General features: G+C 43.4%; 1 pseudogene; it reads left to right on the forward strand.

Annotated features, from left to right (window-relative positions):
* The first annotated feature begins 1514 nt into the window (after window positions 1-1514).
* Window positions 1515-5395, forward strand: LOC149543613 (25S ribosomal RNA; annotated as a pseudogene).
* Window positions 5396-6000: the final 605 nt, after the last annotated feature.

A 6000-nucleotide genomic window follows, 5' to 3' on the forward strand; every position in this document is an offset into this window, starting at 1 on the left:
GGCCCCCCTAAAAAGCCCATCAAAATAGTGGGGGACAAACCATACCTAAAAATTATAGGGCTAGTCTAGGGGGAATAATCTATTTAAGGCCCACTTAAATATAAGGTAGGGGGTGGGGTAACATGGTGCAGTGGGGGGAGGCCCCTACTATTCTATCCATGACCCCCCTTGTAGGGTGTGTGCAAAGGTATATTATTGTTGGGTAGGGCCGCTACCTCTACTATTCTAAGGGCCCACCCCTATAATTTTATGGGTGCATATTATTGTAGCCTATGGAAACAATTGGGGCAAATCCCTAGCCTAGCCCTACAATTTTATGGCATGGGTATGGTCATAAAATTATAGGGCTAGGTGTTCTGCATGTTACTTTCTGCAACATGTTTCTTTCCTTCTTTCTATAGTACTTGCCATTGGGCCCCTACAATAACATACCTCCTGCTTGCCATAGAAGAGTAGGGCACCCATAAAAGCCTTTTAGGGAGGGCCCTTTTACATAGTAGGGGCTGGCAGGTTGAGAGATTCTACATAGTGGCAGGTAGATGCTAAACATTAGGTTGTTCAATCGGTTCAAGGCCTACTGTATCAAAATGCATCAGATGGATGCCCAGGTATTGGGAGGGAAGGATGCTTCCAAAGGTGAAAGGCCATAGGGAGATAATGTCTGTGATCCATGGATCTCCAATCAGGAAACCATGTCCCACTCCCTACCTCTATAGTGGGGGGTGGGGTTGAAGCGAGTTATTGAACTGAAATATCTAAGTAGCTAGAGGAAAGAAAAACAACTGAGACCCCATTAGTAGTGGTGAGAAAAAGCAGATTGGGAAAATATCCATTAGCGGAGCCCTACCCCCTGTTGTTGAAAAATTAGTAGGGCACCATACCTTTTGCTGTTAGGGAATAGATGGCCCTGCATACATGCAGGGTGGTGCGTGCCAGCAAGGGGCCCCTACAATTCTATGGTAGCTATAGAATCTAGGAGCTAGGCCATTTTAAATATAGGGGGCCTACCTACCTACAGAGGTAGGGTTAATCAGTGGGGCTCTTCTTCTCTGTGCAATTCATTCAACTAATCTTCATGCCCTACCCCTAGCCTATAATTTTATGGTATGGCCCATACCTAACCATACCTCAAAATTATAGGGCTAGGGCTCGGGCTAGGGCAATATATCATATTTTAGGGGAGGGGCCCCACATATTATTGAGGGGCCTATCATTTTATGGGCCCCCTAAATAGATTATTGTAAGGGCCTATCATTTTTTAGGCTCGTCTGAATACCCAGGCCTATAGATAGTAAGGGCCTTATCTTCATTATCATGAAGTGGGCCTATCATTTTTTAGGCTCATCTTCATTGAATGCCCCCTACTCCCTATCCCTACCCCTACCCCTACTATTATAAGGTAAAGGTAAGGTAAGGGGAGGGGTAGGCATGCAGGATGAGGCCCTAACTATCTATAGGCCTGGTTGCCCCGTAGGTATGAATTAAACCCAAGGTGGATGATTGAAGAACTGAGGGGAACTATAAAAAGGTTGGAAGATTTGGCCAAAGAAGGCGATAGCCCTGTAGATTGGTTCCCCACACCCTGTAGATTGATTCACTATTCTCTAGGCATGAGGAGAGGGGATAGTTTTCATGGATAGGGCGCCCTAGAACCCCTACATGCAAGGGCCCTGCATACTGATGAACCCTTCTATCTAGCCGAGTTCGATTCTTCCTAGTTGAGTAAAACGTGATGTGTCTGAATCAAGGGGACCATCCTCTAAGGCCAAGTATTACTCAATGATCGATAGCGTACAAGTACTGTGAGGGAAAGGTGAAAAGAACCTAGGAAAGGGACTACAATAGACATGGAATCCAATGTCTATAAACAATCAATCGTCTGCGGCGTAGCATTACTTGAACAACTAATGATAGTCAGTCCCAATGCCCCCATGAACTCCCCCACTTTATAGGATAGGGCTCATAGGGGTAGGGCCCGTGCCTAGAATTTTATGGGCAGATTCCTCGTGCACTTGTAGGAACCCTGGTGGGTGGTTGGGCATTGGGGGGTCAGTGTAACACTGAATGACGTATCTTTTGCATAATGGATCAGTGAGTAAATGGGAACAATAGCTTAAGCCATTAGGTGTAGGCGTGACAAATAAAAGAAAAAAATGGCCCAATTCTATGGGGTGCCCTACCCTCAAATTCTATGGCCAGTGGGCCTCGCAATAATCTGCCTACTTTTGTCTAGGTGGGCGCAATAAAATAATAGGCCCTATAATTTTATGGTGGGGGGTAGGGCTATCTCCATAGAACCATAAAATAGTAGGGGGTTTTCTCGCTCACCAGTGCATATGGGTGCCCCCTGGGCATTGATTATTGGGCTCTTAGGGAGCATTTACCTCCCTCTATATAGTAGGGGCCCCTTTCATATTATTGCCCCTTCTAGATTATTGTAGGGGCTATAGAACCAACTCTAGTTGGGGTTTGTAGAGGGGTGGGGGGCGGCTGGTAGAATCTCCCAGTTGTTCCTATTTGACTCGAAACCGATCGATCTAGCCAGGAGAAGATTGAAGAGAGCTCCAACAGACCTTGGAGGACCAAACCCACGTATGTGGAAAAATACTGGGATGACTTGTGGCTAGGGGTGAAAGGCCAGCAAAGATCGGATATAGTTATTTTTCCACGAAATCCATTTCAGTAGAGCGTGCATGCTTATGCCCCAAGGTAGAGCACTTAATGGGCTAGGGTGGCCCAACGCTTGACCAACCCCAAGGAAACTTGGAGTACAGGCCATTTCAATAAGCATACAAACTTTGGGTGCTAAGATCTAGAGTCAAGAGGGAAACAACTCAGATTAAGCAGTCACTTAATGGAAAAGGAAGTAATCGAGCGATGACAACTAGGAGGTGGGCTTGGAAGCAACCATCATTCGAAGAAAGAATAATAGCTCACTGGTCTAGATCCATAGCACCAAAAATGTATCGAGGCTCAAGTGATTCGTCAAAGTGACAAGATTCGTTCGCTTTAGAATAGTAGGACGGGTCAGTAGCAGGACATTTTGTGAATTGGAGAAGGGGCAACAATGTAGTTCACTGGCGCTCACTATGCTTGTGCTCCTGGAGATATCAGAAGTGAGAATGTTGACATGAGTAACGAGAAACATGTGAAAAATATGATCGCTTGCCAATTCTAAGGTTTTTTGCATTCAATCAATCTACACAGAGTGAATCGATACCTAAGGAACCCCCAAAAGGGCTATCTTCATGCCGATGGCTTGCACTCCACTGTCTAGATCTTTGTCCCATGATTGCTATAGCCCCCCCAGCGAGGGCCACTATGGTATAGTAAAAATCTTGAACTGACCTTATAGATAGTAGGGTTGGTGGTCCCAATGGCATTAGCCCCCTACTATCTAAAGATGGGCTCGCCCTAAACAGACCATCTAATCCCATACGTAACATACAAATTCTAGGGCTAGGGCTAGGGTCCTTTGCATGATCTTATTATTAGATTATTCACCCTGTAGGGTTAGGGCGGGCCCTCACAACTAATCTATCTTTGCCCTAACAAGGTTCTATTGCTGCATCAATGTGCGTGAAGTGTGGCCTGAGATCTTGCAAGGTGGGGGGGTGAGAGACATAAATAAAGAAATCTCGAGTGTTCATGGGTTGCATCTGCATGCATAGAGTGCCTTAGAACAACTTGCACTTGCATTTGCATTCACATGCATACTCGACTACCACTATAGTAGCTATGGTAGGGGGTATGCATGTGAACAAGAGCATGAAAGGGGTGGCAACCCTAGGTATAGAGTTGGGGGCCCCATCGCTACTATAGCAGACCTGACACTATAGTGGGGGCATTGTGGTAGGCCCCACATCTATATCTGGGGGTTGCACATTTTTGTTTGGGTTGAAACTTCCAAGAAAAAACTTTGAATTGGGAGGGCGATCCTCCTGGTGAACTAACCATACCCCAAATCGACACGGGTGAATGAGTAGAGTATACTAGGGTGCTTGAGAGAACCATGTTGAAGGAACTCGGCAAAATGACCTCGTAACTTCAGGAGAAGGGGTGCTTTCCCATCCATGGGAAAGCAACACATACCAGGGGGTAGCGACTATTTCTTAAAAACATAGGACTCTGCCAAGTGGTAACATGATGTATAGAGTCTAACACCTGCCCGATGCTGGAAGGTTGGAAGGAGAAGTGTAGCTTTGAATGGAAGCCCCAGTAAACAACAACAATAACTATCCTAAGGTAGTGAAATTCCTTGTTGCATAAGTAGTGACCTTCACGAATGGTGTAACGACTACCCTGTTATCTCCAACATGGACCCAGTGAAATTGAATTCTCCGTACAGATGTGGAGTACCAACAGCTAGATGGTAAGACCTCGTGCACCTTTACTATAGCTTCGCAGTGACATCCTTGGTCAGATGTGTCAGATAGGTGGGAGGTGGTGACACCAATCCTGGAATACCACTCTTTCATCTAAGGATGCCTAAACTAGGCCGACCATAGGCTATAGAAGAAATGATAGGCGCTGATGCTTCTGGCCTCCTATTTTATGGGCTTTGACACAACATGACACTATAGTTCAAGGGTGGGCTTTTGGGACACTGCAAGGTGGGTAGTTTATCTGGGGTGGATGCCTCCTAAAGAGTAATGGAGGTGTGCAAAGGTAAGCTCAAGCTAACATCAGTCAACTCATGAGCGTAATGGTATAAACTTGCCTGACTGTGTGACTGACCGGTCGAACAGAGACGAAAGTCGGCCATAGTGATCTGAGAGTCCAATGTGGAAGGGCTCTTGGTCAATGGATCAAAGGTATGCCAAGGATAACAGGTTGATGACTCCCAAGAGATCTTATCGACAAAGTCATTTGGCACCTTGATGTTTACTCATCACATCCTAGGGTTGAAGAAGGTCCCAAGGGTTCTGTTGTTCACCGATGAAAGTGGTACGTGATTTGGGTTTAGAATGTTGTGAGACAGTTCGGTTCCTATCTACCGCTTGTGTTGAAAGGAGAACTGCGAGGAGCTAACCCTAGTACAAGAGGACTAGGTTGGGCGAACCTATGGTGTACCAGTTGTATCTAGAATGCAGTGCCAAGAAGCCAAGTCAGTATGGAAGAACTGCTGAAGGCATCTAAGTGAGAAATCCTTCTCTATACAAGTTCTTCCCCAACTATGAACACGAACAATATAGTTGGCCATTGATTGTTATGGTTGAGAATTCAACAAACACATCTAGGAATTGATTGCTAAGATCCTAAAGATTAAGTGATGTGTATTATAGTTATGTTTTTGTTTCAATTCATTTAACAAAACATGATTGAAGAACATAAGATTATACAAAATTTATAAAAATATGAAACACAATGATTTAACTTTGGAAATTCTTTTGGAAAAAACACAACAGCCAAAGAAACTTAACAACTATATTAATACAAAAAAGCCATATGGCATGTTTCTTCAAGAATTGGAGAGAAGTACTACTGAGATCTTACGTGCTAAAACATGAAAGGCATTTATGCTTGCTTCACTCACGTACTAATATAAAGTCTAAAATATCCTTGCACAATATAGTTAACTTTGATCTTTGTCAATTCAAGCAATATACTTATGTAGCATCCTGCAGCCCTTTCCAATTTGAAGGCACAACATCTAATGACACATTTAAAGTTTCTAATGAAATTGATATCTAATTTAGTTGCACCTTCTTTGAACTCCAGTAATATCTGAAAAATTAAAAGAAATTTTAGCTAATTGCATAGTATGTAGCGTTCTACTTTAATTTTATTGTTGAATTCTTCAACATTTTTCTAAACTCTCCCCTACATGAAAATAAATAGTGACATGCAAAACTTAGCTAGATTATACATGAGGCATTATTGCTCTTAGATACAAATACAATCATAAGAAGATTGCATTGCATGATAAGGTTATTTTGGATAAATTGATATCATTTGTATCATATTATTTTAGTATATATTTCATTTCTATATATTTCT

The sequence above is a fragment of the Cupressus sempervirens genome, chromosome 8 (assembly GCF_028749045.1).
Source record: "Cupressus sempervirens isolate cs-2001-9-10 chromosome 8, ASM2874904v1, whole genome shotgun sequence".
Taxonomy (NCBI): Eukaryota; Viridiplantae; Streptophyta; class Pinopsida; order Cupressales; family Cupressaceae; genus Cupressus; species Cupressus sempervirens.